The 17,258-nt window shown below is 43.1% G+C and overlaps 1 long non-coding RNA gene across 1 annotated transcript in view; it reads left to right on the forward strand.

Annotated features, from left to right (window-relative positions):
• LOC126982381 (uncharacterized) overlaps positions 1–17,258 on the forward strand; it is a 33,427-nt gene that overhangs the window by 10,313 nt on the left and 5,856 nt on the right. Inside the window, exon 4 of the long non-coding RNA XR_007735155.1 lies at positions 7,829–7,971. This is a non-coding gene — a long non-coding RNA (uncharacterized LOC126982381). The remainder of the gene's footprint in view (positions 1–7,828; positions 7,972–17,258) is intronic.

Here is a 17,258-nt window from a genome sequence, read left to right on the forward strand (position 1 = left end):
GCTACGTGAGTTGGAGGTGGGCGGAGAGTTAGGAAATAGTGATCACAGAACGGTTCGTTTTAGCTTAGATCATGGTAACCCATGAACCAAACCCAGTGTTAGTGCCAGATTTTAGAAGAGCAATCTACGAGGGGCTTCGAAGACATCTTGAAGGTGTAAACTGGGATAATGTTGGGATTCTTGAGGGCCAGAACTGCGGATTGGAGAGCCAGGAGAACCAGGTAGAAATGTCTTACAATAATTTAGTTAGAGTAATAGTAGAGGTGCAAGAACAGCATATACCACAGCGAACACTTAGAAAAGAAAACAATGATCCTAAGTGGATGACTCGTGGACTAAAACACGAGATTGGGTTAAAGAAGGGAATTTATCAGAAAATAAAGAATGGGGAAACACATCTCAGGGGCCGGTACGTCGAACTATCTAGATTAGTTAAGAAAAACACCAGGATAGCTAAAAAGAACTATGAGATCAAAGTAGCAAATGAGGCGAAAAGTAATCCTAAGGGCTTCTTTCAGATGTATAGAACAAAAACACGGGAGAAAATTGGACCGCTGAAAACAAACACAGGGAGCTAGTAGAAAATTACGAAAATATGAGCACATTGTTGAACGACTACTTCCTTTCAGTATTCACACAGGAGGATCGAACGACTATACCGGAAAGAGTTCAGGTGTACGAGGGCGGGGATGGCGATAAATTGAGGGATATAATCATTACCAGGCAAGTAGTTCAGGATGAGATAGAAAAGCTTAAGAAGAACAAGTCGCCAGGTCCTGACGGGATATTTCCGAGGGTATTAAAGGAGTTAGGTGATATAATCAGTAACCGACATCTTTAAGATGTCGGTAAATACGAGCCTATGGAAAGTAGCTAATGTGACGCCGATTTTTAAAAGGGGACAGGTCAGTTGCTTCAAACTATCGCCCAATTAGCTTAACATCGGTTATAGGGAAGATGCTGGAGTCCATAATAGCCAGGAACATTCGGGAGCATTTAGAGAAACATAGCTTAATTCACGACTCGCAGCATGGGTTCACAAAAGGTAGGTCATGCCTCACCAATCTCTTGTCCTTCTACAATAAAGTATTTGAGGCGGTTGACAGAGATGAAAATTATGATGTAATCTATCTTGATTTTAGTAAAGCGTTTGACAAAGTTCCTCACCAACGACTGTTGCTTAAATTACAGGCTCACGGAGTAGAGGGTAAAGTTTTGATCTGGGTCAAGGCGTGGCTTAGCAATAGGAAGCAAAGTGCAAATCAATGGTAAAAGATCTGACTGGGGATGTGTTACGAGTGGGGTCCGGTTCGGTATTAGGTCCACTTTTGTTTATTATTTATATCAATGACTTAGACACAGGAATTAGTAGTGATGTTAGTAAATTTGCAGATGATACCAAGATCGGTAGAGTAATTGAGTCGGATCAGAAGGTGAACTCAACAGATTATATGACTGGGCGGATAAATGGCAGATGGAGTTCAATGTAGGGAAGTGCAGTATTCTGAGTGTAGGTAGGAACAACCCCTCACATAACTATTGCTTAAATGACACTCTCATAAGTAGGTCTGGGTGCGAGAGGATTTAGGGTCTTAGTGAGCTCTGATCTCCGTCCAAGGGCACAATGCATTCAAGCTAGAAATCGAGCTAATAGGGTACTGGGATTTATTTCAAGGAGCGTAAGCAACAGAAGCCCCGAGGTCTTCCTCAAACTATATTTAGCATTAGTTAGACCTCATCTTGACTATGCGGCTCAGTTCTGGTCACCCTACTATAGAATGGATATCAAAATGTTAGAATCGGTGCAGAGGAGGATGACTAAGATGATTCAGGGGTTGAGAAACTTGCCATACGAGGAAAGACTCAAACAGTTAAACTTGCATTCTCTAGAAAGGCGAAGGGTGCGTGGAGACATGATCGAGGTTTATAAATGGATGAAGGGCTTTAATAAGGGAGACATTCATAAGGTTTTGTTGGTAAGAGAACCGGGTAGGACACGAAGTAACGGGTTTAAACTGGATAAATTCAGATTCAACAGGGACATAGGCAAAAATTGGTTTACTAACAGGGTGGTGGATGAGTGGAATAGGCTTAGCAGTCATGTGGTGAGTGCCAATACAATTGTCACATTCAAAAATAGACTAGATAAATTCATGGACAGCGATAATAGGTGGGGTTAGATACACGGGAGCTTAGGGTCAAAGGAGCTGCCTCGTACAGGCCTACCGGCCTCTTGCAGACTCCTGCGTTCTTATGTTCTTATGTTCTTATGAATGGAACAGGCTTGGCAGCCATGTTGTGGGTGCCAATACCATAGATACATTCTAGAAGAGGTTGGATAAAGTCATGGATAGTGAGGTAAGGTGGGGTTAGGATTACAGGAGCTGCCTCTGCAGACTCCTTACGTTCTTATGTTTTTGTTAACTGCATCTTCTATCGATAACTTAAGAAGGACCATAAATGAATATTTACCCCACTACTTGAAACTGCTTTGAATGTTTAGTTCATATTAAAAAAAACGGGGTTAATGTACGAACATTCGGTAAGGCTTTAGAAAAACTTATGGGAAAACTTTGAGTCTAGTAATAGACTGACAAGACTTTCGCACCATGAGCATGAAAACGACTCATAGTAACCCAACTAATCTATGTTGTGGTCCTTGAAAGTAGTTGTCATGAAAGCTGAATACTAGATAAGGATAAGAGGTAAAGTTGGGGGCATACGCTGTAGTTGCGCTTGCCGGCGGTGCTCATTTCCGTCGCATTGGACCTTGGAGCCTATGGTGGGTAAGAACCCACTTATTTTAACCGGGACGTTGGGCCAGTGTAACATACGAGTACCATGGTTCACCTCCACAGGTTTCCCCAGGTACTCATTTATCGACCAGCCCGAAAGATAGGATAAGCAGTTTGGTGAGCTGCACACCGACTGCCTGGGCCGAGATTTGAAACTAGGTCAGCGGATTCGTAACGCGTCACGCAAACCTAGAGCTAGAAATTAGTCTTCACCTTATCGCTTGTACCTTAAAACAACGCCCTGTTAACTAACTGTACTCTCTCTCTCTCTCTCTCTCTCTCTCTCTCTCCTCGTGAACTGAGGTTCCATGACGTGAGGTCACGTCTTTCCGGTTTCCGCTGTGTAAAGGACCCTATTTACGTCTTCCTACGCTCCACCTAAATAAATTTACTCTGGTTAATTGAGATGTGTACGATGCTGGTGAGATTGAGGCACACCTTGGACTTCATATACCTTATTACAGTGTACGCCCCTACCGAGACATGCGGATTTGAGGAGAAAGAGATGTTCTACGCCAAGCTAGCCTCTATAGATGACTAGTGTCCCCCACGCGACACACTCATTGTCTTGGGCGACTTCAGTACAGTTACTGTCACAAAGAGAGATGGGTACGAATTATATATTGGTCCCCATGGCTCTGGCACCAGAAACGTAGACAGTTCACTTCTCTTGAACTTTGCAGAGTTCAGAAGGCTGAGGATTGCTGGTTCCTGGTTCCAAAGACACGAGCCTAGCCGCTGGACATGTTATAGAAATCTGACAGTGTGGCAAAGGAGATTGATCACATCCTTGGTAGTAGGCCTACCCGTTGGAGGTGCTGAGTTCTTTGCGACCTACTACAGACTTGTTGTTGCTAAGCTAAGGATACGCATCGGGTCCAAAAGGTTCTCAAGATGTTACTCGCCAGGGTTCTATCTGGAGAAACTGAGGGACTATGCGTGTGCTCAGGAGTATGCAGTGGCAGTCTTAAATCGGTTTGAAGTACTTTGAACTTTGGAGGCTCCTGGAGTTGTGGGATAACTTTAAACGTGAAACTTTCAAAGCTGCTGAGGATTGCATTGGAGAGCACCCAGGGGTTAGGTGTTTCGTTGCCTCGAGGGAGACACTGGATAATGTAGAGCAGAGTCGTGCTGCCAGGCTGGCTGGGGACTCGAGGCGATACAGGACTGCCAAAAAGGACTAGAACCCTTCTCAAAAAGGATAAGGAGAAATATGTCAGAGGTCTCGCTGAGGATGTCAAGGGTTGTCTAAATTCAAATGCCCTTAGACCTGCCTTTCGGGGTCTGAAAAAGCTCCGCTCCAAATCCACATGTCAGATGAGTACTATCCGAACGACGGATGGGCAGATAGTACCAGATGCGGATGGGTACTGGGCTCGTTGGTACGAGTATTTAGGGCAGTTGTACACGGCAGAGTCCCCAAGCGGGCAGCTCCCTCTGGCTGGGTTGCAGATGGCAGCTGCTGATCCACCAATAGACGAAACTCTGCCCTCTCTTGCAAAAGTAAGAGAGGTTGTGAGGAAGTTGAAGGGTGGTAAGGCAGCTGTGACCTGAAATATCAGCGGAGAGATGTTGAAAGCCAAAGGGGGAGGTGAAGCCATGATTAGTGAGTTGCATGTAGTGCTGTCAGCCGTGTGGAAATCTGGTGCCATTCCTCTTGATTGGAAAAGGGAGCTGGTTGTCCATATCTGGAAAGGGAAAGGGTACCGACAGGGCTGCAACCATTATCGTGGTATTACACTGCTCAGTGTGCTGGGCAAGGTGCTCGCTTATCTACTGTTGATGCGATTTCGATCTCATCTGCTAAAGTTTCAGAGACATGAGCAATCCGAGTTCACGCCCTGCAAGTCAGTAATTGACCGGATCCTAGCACTTTGTGCCCTCGTGGAACGCAAACGTGAGTTTCGACAAGGTTGCTCACACCCTATGTCGATCTCAAGAAGGCTTTTGAATCTGTTCATCGTGCACTGAGGATATTCCGGGATATTCTGCGGATCCGTGGGATTCCTTCAAGGATTATTATTACCATTATTTTTTTTACAAGGGAAGCAGCTCAACAGCAAGAAACAAAAAGAGGAACAAAAAAGTCCGCAAAACGCTACTCTAGTGAAAGAAAACTGAAAAAGAGGCCTAATGAGAGGTCAGTTACGGGTGGAGAGGTGTGCTGATACTTTCTTTTTGAAAGAGTTCAAGTCGTAGGCAAAAGAAGAGAAAATACAGACGAAGGAAGGCTGCTTCAGAGTTTACCAGCGGATGGGATAAAAGAATGAAGATGCTGGTTAACTCTTGCATAAGGGATTTTGACAGAATAGGAATGAGCAAGAGTAGAAAGTCGTGAGCAGCGGGGCCGTGGGAGGGGAGGAGGCATTCAATTAGCAAGTTCAGCAGAGCAGTCAGAATGCAAATATCGATTGGAGATAGAAGAAAGAGATGCAGCACTGCAGCGGATTAAGATAAAGAAGACTGCTAGTAAGAGGAGAGCTGATGAGACGAAAGGTATTTGACTCCACTCTGTCCAAGAGGGCTGTGTGAGTGGAGCCTCCCTACGCATGAAATGCATACTCCATACGATAGCGGACAAGGGCCTGTACATGGACAGTTGGACACCGTCTTAGAGAGCGAGAAGAACTGGCGGAGACGATACACAACGCCTAACCTCGAGAAAGCTGATTGAAAGAGAGAGGAGATATGAAGTTTCCAGATAAGATTTTGAGTTCAGGATAGACCGAGAATGTGTATTGTAAAAGGAGACAACTACTGTGTGTTATCGAAGAATAGAGGATTGGTGTTTAGAAAATTGTGTTGAGTTGACAGGAGCAGAAACTACTATCCATATCAGACCCTATGACATACCGTTTTTCGCAAATATCTTTCAAACGAAGACTCGGATCAGCATGGGACTTTGGCACAGATTGTTTCACACACTCCGCTAATTTTTGACGCTATTGTGCAATGCCAGATGCGGTTAATTATGGCGTTTACTCCTGACTGTGATGACAAAACCTGCGTGAGCCACTTACACATTCGAACAAGTGAGGCGTGACGTATTTGTGACGTGTATCCACCACCTACCTCCACCCCTGGCTTCCCCTACTCCCACCCCTCCCTTTCCCTCCCTCCTCCTTCTCCCCCGCCCTCTTTCTCCCCAGACTTCCTCTCTCTCTCTCTCTCTCTCTCTCTCTCTCTCTCTCTCTCTCACAAACACTTGTGCTGTACACGAGATATCAATCCATGCACACGTATGACTTGAATTAATGGCAGATAAATAGAAATTATATCCCGTCTGCATCAGCATCAACAGTGATGACGACGAGGATGACCTGTTTGTCGATGGTGATGAATGGTGAAGTAACAGCCTATGTGGTCAGTTATTTAATTATTAATCCAGCCATCATATACTCGCTATCTATTTTTGTTTGCTATGACTTTTTAACATATCTACATGGACACACATCGTATGGCAGTCTTTTCCTAACATCAGAATAAATTATTCATATATTTCTCCAATTTCGTTTCACGTTTTTACTCTGCAATGAATTCGCGCTTCAATTCCACCGTTATTCCTTTCCGTCTCTTACGCGATTTCCTATAAATGATCAAGCGTCAGCTACGTGCTTCATCCCATCATACGCTCAACGTAACCTGTGGGAAGGAGGGTCATATACTCGTACAGCTTTCAATGGTTGTATAATTGCCAAACAAACCTCATACAGCACTTAGGCAACATCCAGTTACGCTGGAACAGGAATCAAGGTCGTGTGCATAAAACACCAGACCATACTGAGCATATACTTTAGTTATCCGCCATTGTAGACAAGTCATATGTGTGCAACGCTTCACATCGCATGTACACCGAGAGAGAGAGAGGGGAGGGAGGTATGGGGAGAAAGAGGCGGGGAGGAAGGAGGAGGGAGAAGGAGGAGGGTGGAGGATAGGGTGTGATAATACACACAAATACGTCACGCCTCAACTGTTCGAATGTGGGTGGCTCACGCAGGTTTTGCCATCACAGTCAAGAGTAAACGAGTTAAACTAACCGCATCTGGCATTGCACAATAGCGTCAAAAATTAGTGGAGTGTGTGAAACAATCTGTGCCAAAGTCCCATGCTGATCCGAGTCTTCGTTTGAAAGATATTTGCGAAAAACGGTATGTCATAGGGTCTGATATGGATAGTAAGTTTTCGAGGCATTGAAGGACACCAAGTTCTACCCCATTTGGAAATGATGGCAAGATCTGAGGTCAGGCGTTCTGCAGCGTCCAACCAATGGCATGTAGTTCCTGTAAGGTGGGTCTTCTGTTTAGAGATGTTGAATATTACAGAGGAGTCATCAGCGTAGGAGTGGATAAGACAGTTTATTTTAGCGAGATCATTGATGAACAACAGAAAGAGAGTAGGGGACAGAACAGAGCCCTGCGGGACACCACTATTAAGGCACGACTTCCTATTATCTGTTCAGAGCATGAAGGGGGTTCAGGGTGGAGCTGGTATCGTCGTTTACCCCTAGCCATTCTGCCAAATTAACCTTCGTACATGCGTCTCTTTCTCTTATTTCCCATCCATGTGCAATTTGAAAGTTATATTTTATGTATTCTTTATATAGTAAAGAAAGCTATATAGTACAATAAGTGTCGATGTTTAGGATTATAACAACGATCTGTATAAATTCTATGACATGTGGCAGCGATTTTTTCCCATGTTGCCACGTGGTGGTGGTGGTAGTGGTGGTAGTGGTGGTGGTGGTCGGCGTGTCCCCTTAGGTCCCTCCCCCGGGTAGAGAGGGAGAGAGAGAGAGAAAGAGAGAGAGGTAAACAGGTGGGTTGTGGGTGGGTAGGTAGGGAGACGTGCTAATCTGATAATTGTCGGTCGAACTGGCAGCGCCGCACTCATGGGAATTTCGGAATCTGCCACACCTTGAACCGCCTTCATGCTCTGAACAGACTATAGTGTGTACCATGAGATCTCTGTGGTCTGAATATCTATGTAAATCTATGTAAATCTCTCTCTCTCTCTCTCTCTCTCTCTCTCAACAGGAGTGAAGAGTCGGCCTATTACTTTGACCCTCTAGACGAGCCCTCCTCCTCCCCCTCCTCCTCCAGAATGATTCAGTGCTCCCTCGCTAACGATCTTTTTGCATTGTCAATCGGCTCCTACGGCTTCATCTCCTGTGCTAGAGGTAAGTGTTTTATTGTGATTATATGTGTTTGTTTATGAGGGAGAAACTGGGAAGATGGGGAATTATGTTCAGGGGGTGTAAGGAGTTAGGTTTGGGGAGTAAGGGGGAAAGAAAAATGGGCTCAATCTTCATGAACTAGAAAAAAGACATCTGCAGGCGCTCCAACTGCAAATAGTGTTTAGTAAAAGAGTTCCAAAACAAAGAGGCCTGAATCATTTACCAAAATTGACCTCTCTTTTGACCACTCTTTACTCTTCTCTTTTATAGGAGCAGCGATTAGCGGGCTTTTTTCTATACTTTTTTTGATGCCCTTGTGCTGCTTCCTTTCCTGTAAAACAATAATACAGAATGGCTAACCATGATGAAGATGATTCATTAACAGTTGATTTATGTAGTTTTCATTTGAATAAAAAGAGAATAGGAGAAAGAACATGACATGACAGTATTTACGTCATCGGCGAAAAGAATATCAATTATATAAATACAGGAAGGCTTTTCCTGATTCTACCAGCGAAAGGGATGTAAATAATGATGATGATGATTAACTTTTGCTTAAGAGATTTGGACAGTTAAGGGAGGGTGAGGAGTAGAAAATCGTATGCAGTGGGGTCGCATATGTGGTGGAATGCAGTTAGATATTTCAGAAGTGCAGTCTGCAAGAACATAGTTGGTAAAAAGATAACATTGCAGCGGTGATTAAGAGGTAGAAGACTGTTAGTAAGAGGAAGAGAGTTGATGAGATGGGGAGCATTTCCCTACACGATCTTCAAAAGAACTGTGCCAGAAACAACATGAACCTACGAGATGTAAAATCCATATGGGGAGGGACAAGGTCCTTCTACATGGATTGCATCTTCCAAACACCTATCCCCTATTCTCGACAACACTCAGCTGTCACTTTCTTCTACACTAAACATCCTCGGTCTATTCTTAACTCAAAATCTTAACTGGAAACTTCATATCTCTTCTCTCACTAAACCAGTTTCATCGAGGTTGGGCTTTCTGTATCGTCTCCGCCAGTTCTCCCCTGCACAGATGATGTCCATATACAGGGCCTTGTCCGTCCTCGTATGACGTATGCATCTCATGTGTGGGGGGGTCTCCACTCACACAGCTCTACTAGACAGAGTGGAGTCAAAGGCTTTTCGTCTCATCAACTCTTCTCCTTTTATTAGCAGTTTTTTGTCTTAAATTCCTCCGCAATGTTGCATCTCTTTCTATCTTCAAACGGTACTGCTATACTGACTGCTCTTCTGAACTTCATAACTGCATGTCTCCCCTTTCCCGCTGCCCCGCTGCGCTCGACGTTTTACTCTAGCTCATCCCTGTACTGTCTAAACCCCTTATGCAAGAGTTAACCAGCATCTCCATTCTTTCATCATATGCATTGGTAAACTCTGGAACAGCCTTCCTTCGTCTGTATTTTCTCCTGCCTTTGACTTGACCTCTTTCAAGAGGAGCGCATCAAAACACCTTTCCACCCGAAATTGACCTCTCTTTAGGCCACTCTTTACTCTTCTCTTTTATTGGAGCAGCGATCAGCGGGCTTTTTTCTACACTTTTTTTGATGCCCTTGTGCATTTTTTTTACAACAGAGGAGACAGCTCAAGGGCAAAATAAGAGTATAGAAAAAAAGGCTGCCTCTCACTGTTCCTACAATAGACAAAAGTAAAGAGTGGCCAAAAGAGAGGTCAACTTCGGGTGGAGAGGTGTCTTGATACACTTTTCTTGAAAGAGGTCAAGTCATAGGCAGGAGGAAATACAGACGAAGGAAGGTTGTTCCAGAGTTTACCAGTGTGAGGGATGAAAGAGTGAAGATGCTGGTTAACTCTTGGGTTTGGACAGTTTAGTGATGATCTAGAGTAGAAAGTCGAGTGCAGCGGTGCCGCAGGAGGTGGCAGTTAGCCAGTTCAGAAGAGCAGTAAGCATGGAAATATCGATAGAAGATAAATAGAGATGCAACATGGCTGCGGAATTTAAGAGTAGAAGACTATCTGTATGAGGAGGAGAGTTAATGAGACGAAGAGCCTTTGACTCTACTCTCCCCAAGAGAGCTGTGTCAGTGGAGCCCCCCCACACATGTGATGCATACTCCATACGAGGGCGGACAAGGTGCTTTTAAATGGGCAGCATCTGTGCGGAGAAGAACTGAGGGAGACGATACAGAACGCCCAACCTCGAGGAAACTGATTTAGTGAGAGAGGAGATGTGAGGTTTCCAGTTAAGATTTTGAGTTAAGGATAGACCGAGGACGTTTAATGTAGGAGAAGGTGACAGCTGAGTGTAGTCGAAGAATAGGGGATAGATGTTTGGAAGGTTATATCGAGTTGATAGGTGAAGAAATGAAGCTTTTGAGGCGTTGAAGGAGACCAGGTTCTTTTTGCCCCAATCGGAAATGATAGTAAGGTCTGAGGTTAAGTGTTCTCCAGCCTCCAGCCTGGAATCGTATAGTTTCTCTTGGGTTGGCCTTCTATCAAAAGAAGTTGAGTAATGCGGAGTAGAGTCATCGGCGTAAAAATGGATAGGACAGTTCGTTTGGAAAGAAGATCATCAATGAACAACAGAAAGAGAGTGGGAGATAGGACAGTGCCCTGTGGGACACCACTTTTGATAGGTTTAGGGGAAGAAGAGTGACCGTCTACTACAGCAGTGATATATCGGTCAGAGAGGAAACTGGAGGTAAAGGTACAGAGAGAAGGATAGAAACCGTAGGAGTGTAGTTTGGAAAGCAAAGATTTGTGCCAGACCCTATCAAAGGTATTTGATATGTCTAGCGCAACAGCAAAACATTCACCGAAACGGCCATGAGAGGATGACCAAGAGTCAGTTAGGAAAGCAAGAAGTTCACCAGAAGAATGTTCCTTGCGGAAACCATTTTGGCGATCAGAAAGGTCAGAAGTGGATAGATACTTAAGAAACTTCCTGTTAAGGACTGATTCAAAAGTTTTAGATAGACAAGAAAGTAAAGCTAAAGGACGGTAGTTTGAGGGATTGGACCGGTCACCCTTCTTAGGCACAGCCTGTATGAAGGCGTACTTCCAGCTAGAAGGAAAGGTAGATGTTGACAGGCAGAGGCGAAAGAGAGTGACCAGGCAGGGTGTCAGCACGGAAGCACAGTTATTAAGAACGATAGGAGGCATTCCATCAGGTCCATAAGCCTTCTGAGAGTTGAGGCCAAAGAGGGCATAGAAAACATCATTCTTAAAAATATTAATAACAGGCATACAGGAGTCAGAGGGGGGATGAATAGGAGGAATATGCCCAGAATCGTCCAGAGTGGAGTTTTTTTACAGAAAGTTTGGGAGAAGAGTTCAGCCTTAGAGATAGATGAGACGGAGGTGCTGCCGTCAGGGTTAAGGAGAGAAGGGAAAGATGAAGAAGTGAAATTGGAGGAGATATTTTTGGCTAGGTGCCAGAAGTCTCTGGAAGAATTAGAAAAGCAAGGTTTTGACATTTCCTATGAATGAAAGAGCTTTTGGTAAGTCGAAGAATAGATTTGGCATGATTCCGGGCAGAAATATAAAGATCATGGTTAGCAGGAGTGCAAAGTCCCTGGTACCTTCTGTGAGCTGCCCTCTATCTTTGACAGCTCGAGAACAAGCGTGATTAATCCAAGGATTTTTAGCATGAGGAATAGAGAAAGTACGTGGAAGGTGTGCTACCATTCCAGAGACAATCATTCCACGGGAAATCGGAAAAAGAACATCCTCAGGTCGTCCCACTGAGCGGAAGCAAAATGCCAGAAGCGTCGCCTCTTCGGTGGGTCCAGAGGCTGAACAGGAGCGATAGGACAGGATACAGAAATAAGGTTGTAATCGGAGGAGTCCAACGGAGAAAACAGTTTGACAAAGTAAGGAGAAGGGTTAGAGGTCTAGTATGTTGGGCCTGTCTCCAAGACGGTCGGGAATACGTGTAGGGTGCTGAACCAATGCTTTAGATCACTGAGGATAGCAAAGCCGTAGGCTTGTTCACCTGGCTTTTCAGTGAAAGAGAATGAAAGCCAAAGCTAGTCATGAACATTGAAATCTCCCAAGATGGAGATTTCAGCGAAGGGAGAGTGGGTGCTTCCTTTCCTGCATAAAAAAAAAATAATAATAATAATACAGAATGGCTAACCATATTGAAGATGATTCATCAAGAGTTGATATATGTTGTTTCCAGTTGAATAGAAAGAGAATAGGAGAAAGAACAGAGTCCTGCGTAACACCACCACCAACACCTAGGGTTTAGGAGCACCCAGTGACCATCTACGACAGCATAAATAAATTAGTCGGAAAGGAAACTGGAGATATATGTATAAAGATCAAGATATAATGACTGCGAGAGAAATTTAGAAAGCAATAATATATGACACTGTCAAAAGCTTTCGAAGATATCTAAGGCAACAGCAACTGTTTCACCGAAACGACAGCATGGATGTCCAAGAATCAGTAAAAAAAATGAAACAAAAACAAGAATCTCAGTAGAACGACCCTTGCGCAATCCGAACGAGTTGTCAGAAAAGGTCAGAAGTTGGTACATGCTTTTGAACTTACCTATTAATGATCACTTCTAAAGGTTTTGGAAGACCAGGAAGCAAATATATAAGGTGTTAGTTTGTAATGTTATACTCATAACTGATCCACCAGTGAGTGAAAAAACGAATATGCTTGACCGATGAGTTTAGTCTCCAGGGGCACTTAATCCGCAGGTAGCCGTGGGGGAGGGACCCCAGGTCACTCCGCATACGGCCAGCTGGGCCCTGGCTGTCCACTCAAACTCTCTCGCCCCACGCAGTGTGACAAATGATCCACTTACTTATTCCTCATTTCTTAATTTTATCAATTATATAGAATCTATGAATTTCACCTTGATTATGGAAATAGATATACACAAAATGTATAAAATTATCTCATAAGCAGAGAGAGAGAGAGAGAGAGAGAGAGAGAGAGAGAGAGAGAGAGAGAGAGAGAGAGAGAGAGAGAGAGAGAGAGAGAGAGAGAGAGAGAGAGAGAATTACATAGAATTACATAGAAAATCAGACCACACAGACCCCATGGTCCAGACTAGGTGGTCTGTCCTTAAACCTAAGTGATTTTACATTAATCAGAAGGCTCCAAAACGTTGCATTTCTACTCTAGTTGATATTAAGTTGAAGGAAGTGACGGTCGAGCCTTTTTTTTAAGGAGTCAATCGTGTTACACTGGACCACTGATGGTGGGAGCTTATTCCATTCTCGCACTACAACGTTGGTGAAGAAAAATTTGGTGCAGTCTGAATTTACTTGTCTGAGTTTTATGCCATTGTTCCTCGTGCGCAAAGTGTCATCGATCATAAACAATGTTGATCTGTCTACATTCGTGAAACCATTAAGTATTTTAAAACATTCGATCAGTTTTCCTCGGAGGCGACGTTTCTCAAGAGAGAACATGTAAAGGGTGGAAAGCTTTTCTTCGTAGGATTTGTTGCGCAAGGAAGGGATCGTTTTCGTTGCCCGACGCTGAGCACCTTCTAATTTAGCAATATCCTTTGCATGGTGAGGAGACCAAAACTGTACCGCATATTCCAAGTGGGGTCTGACTAAACTATTGTAGAGCGGAAGTATTACATCTTTATTCTTGAATAAAAAGTTTCTTTTAATGAAGCCCAACATTCTGTTCGCTTTATTTGCTGCATCGATGCATTGATGTGAGAATTTTAGGTTTAACGCGATTTTGACCCCCAAGTCCTTGACACATTGAACGCTTTTGAGTTTAACGCCGCGCATTTCGTAATCGAACTTCTTATTCCTCGTTCCAACTTGAAGGACCTGGCACTTGTCTACGTTAAAGGGCATCTCCCATCTATCCGACCAAGCTGAAATTTTGTGCAAATCCTCTCGGAGGCTTTGCCTGTCTTCGTCAGTGAGAACCGAGTTACCAATCTTTGTTTCGTCTGCAAATTTACTAATGCGATTATTGAGTCCAACATCCACGTCGTTGATGTAAATAATGAGAGAGAGAGAGACCTTCGCAAATATCTCCAGAGAAGATCTCTCCAAACCAATTCCAACTCGTTTACAAATCGATTCTGAATCTGTGATATATTCTTTTTCCAATAGACAAGATCACCAAACATAGTACTCGCTTTTCGTCTGCTTTTCTTACTACTACTACTACTACTACTACTACTACTACTAATAATAATAATAATAATAATAATAATGATCATGATACTACTACTACTACTACTACTACTACTACTACTACTACTACTAATAATAATAATAATAATAATAATAAAATAATAATAATAATAATAATAATAATAATAGTAATAATAATAATAAAAATAATAAAAATAATAATACGGAACACATCTTGACCCACTCTCCCCTCGCTGAAATCTCCATCCTAGGAGATTTCAATGTTCACCACCAGCTTTGGCTTTCATCCTCTTTCACTGACCAGCCTGGTGAACAAGCCTACAACTTTGCTCTCCTCAATGACCTAGAGCAGTTGGTTCAGCACCCTACACGTATTCCCGACCGTCTTGGAGACCGGCCCAACATACTAGACCTCTTCCTTACCTCTAATCCTTCTGCTTACTCTGTCAAACTGTTCTCTCCGTTGGGCTCCTCCGATCACAACCATATTTCTGTATTCTGTCCTATCGCTCCTGTACATCCTCTGGACCCATCGAAGAGGCTATGCTTCTGGCATTTTGCTTCAGCTCGGTGGGACGACCTGAGGATGTACTTTTCAGATTTCCCGTGGAATGATTACTGCTTCCAGGAGAGAGACCCCTCTGTGTGTGCCCAGCGCATCACAGAGGTGATTGTCTCAGGAATGGAGGCATACATTCCACGTACTTTCTCTACTCCCCATGCTAAAAAGCCTTGGTTTAATCACGCTTGTTCTCGTGCTGTCAAAGATAGAGAGGCAGCTCACAAAAGGTACCAGAGCCTTCAAACTCCCGCTAACCATGACCTTTACATTTCCGCCCGGAATCGTGCCAAATCTATTCTTCGACTTACCAAAAACTCCTTTATCCATAGCAAATGTCAACACCTTGCTTTCTATAATTCTTCCAGAGACTTCTGCCAATTAGCCAAAAATATCTCCTCCAATTTCACTTCTTCCTCTTTCCCGCCTCTTCTTAACCCAGACGGCAGCACTGCCGTCTCTTCTATCTCTAAGGCTGAACTCTTCGCTCAAACTTTCTGTAACAACTCCACTCTGGACGATTCTGGGCATATTCCTCTTACTCATCCCCCCTCCGACTCCTTTAAGTCTGTTATTGAGATTCTTCCTAATGATGTTTTCTATGCCCTCTCTGGCCTCAACTCTCATAAGGCTTATGGACCTGATGGAGTGCCTCCTATTGTCCTTAAAAACTGTGCTTCCGTGCTGACACCCTGCCTGGTCAAACTCTTTCGCCTCTGCCTATCAACATCTACCTTTCCTTCCTGCTGGAAGTACGCCTTCGCACAGCCTGTGCCTAAGAAGGGTGACCGTTCCAATCACTCAAACTACCGCCCTATAGCTTTACTTTCCTGTCTATCTAAAGCTTTTGAATCAATCCTTAACTGGAAGATTCAAAAGCACCTTTCCTCTTCTAACCTTTATCTGATCGCCAATATGGGTTCCGCAAGGGGCGTTCTACTGGCGATCTTCTTGCTCTCTTAACTGATTCTTGGTCATCCTCTCTTAGCCGTTTCGGTGAAACTTTCTCAGTTGCACTAAACATATCGAAAGCCTTCGATAGAGTCTGGCACAAGTCTTTGCTTTCTAAACTGCCCTCTTTCGGATTCTATCCTTCTCTCTGTTCCTTTATCTCCAGTTTCCTTTCCGGACGTTATATCTCTGCTGTGGTAGACGGTCACTGTTTTTCTCATAAACCTATTAACAGTGGTGTTCCACAGGGCTCTGTCCTATCACCCACTCTCTTCCTGTTATTCATCAATGATCTTCTTTCCATAACAAACTGTCCTATCCACTCATACGCTGATGACTCCACTCTGCATTATTCAACTTCTTTTAACAGAAGACCCTCTCAACAGGAATTACATGACTCCAGGCTGGAGGCTGCAGAACGCTTAACCTCAGACCTTACTATCATTTCCAATTGGGGTAAAAGGAACCTTGTGTCCTTCAATTCCTCAAAAACCCAATTTCTCCACCTATCAACTCAACACAATCTTCCAAACACCTATCCCCTATTCTTCAACAACACTCAGCTGTCACCATCTTCAACACTAAACATCCTCGGTCTATCCTTAACTCAAAATCTTAACTGGAAACTTCACATCTCGTCTCTCACTAAATCAGCTTCCTCGAGGTTAGGCGTTCTGTATCGTCTCCGTCAGCAGTTCTTCTCCCCCGCACAGTTGCTATTCATATACAGGGGCATTGTCCGCCCTCATATGGAGTATGCATCTCACGTTTGGGGGGCTCCACTCACACAGCTCTCTTGGACAGAGTGGAGTCTAAGGCTCTTCGTCTCATCAGCTCTCCTCCTCTTACTGATAGTCTTCTACCTCTTAATTTCCGCCGCAATGTTGCCTCTCTTTCTATCTTCTGTCGATATTTTCATGCTGACTGCTCTTCTGAACTTGCTAACTGCATGCTTCCCCCCTTCCCGCGGCCCCGTTGCACGCAACTTTCTACTCGTGCTCATCCCTATACTGTCCAAACCCCTTATGCAAGAGTTAACCAGCATCTTCACTCTTTCATCCCTCACTCCGGTAAACTGTGGAACAATCTTCCTTCTTCTGTATTTCCTCCTGCCTACGACTTGAACTCTTTCAAGAGAAGGGTATCTGGATACCTCTCCTCCCGAAATTGACCTCTCTTTCGGCCACCTCTTTGGATTCTTTTTGTGAGCAGCGAGTAGCGGGCTTTTTTTTATTTTTATTATTGTTTAATTTTTTTTTGTGCCCTTGAGCTGTCTCCTTTGTTGTATAAAAAACAACATGAAAATTATTATTAAAACTTTTATTATTATTATTATTATTATTATTATTATTATTATTATTATTATTATTATTATTATCATTATTATTATTATCATTATTATTATTATTATTATTATTATTATTATTATTATTATTATTATTATTATTATTATTATTATTATTATTATTATTATTATTATTATTATTATTATTATTATAATTATTATTATTGTTATTATTAGTATTACCATTACTGATAATAATTAACATTATTTTTGTTATTATTAGTAGTAGTATCATTATTATTATTATTATTATCATCATCATTATTATTATTTCTTATTATTATCATTATTGATATTATAATGATAAT

This window comes from Eriocheir sinensis, chromosome 50, assembly GCF_024679095.1.
Source record: "Eriocheir sinensis breed Jianghai 21 chromosome 50, ASM2467909v1, whole genome shotgun sequence".
NCBI lineage: Eukaryota > Metazoa > Arthropoda > Malacostraca > Decapoda > Varunidae > Eriocheir > Eriocheir sinensis.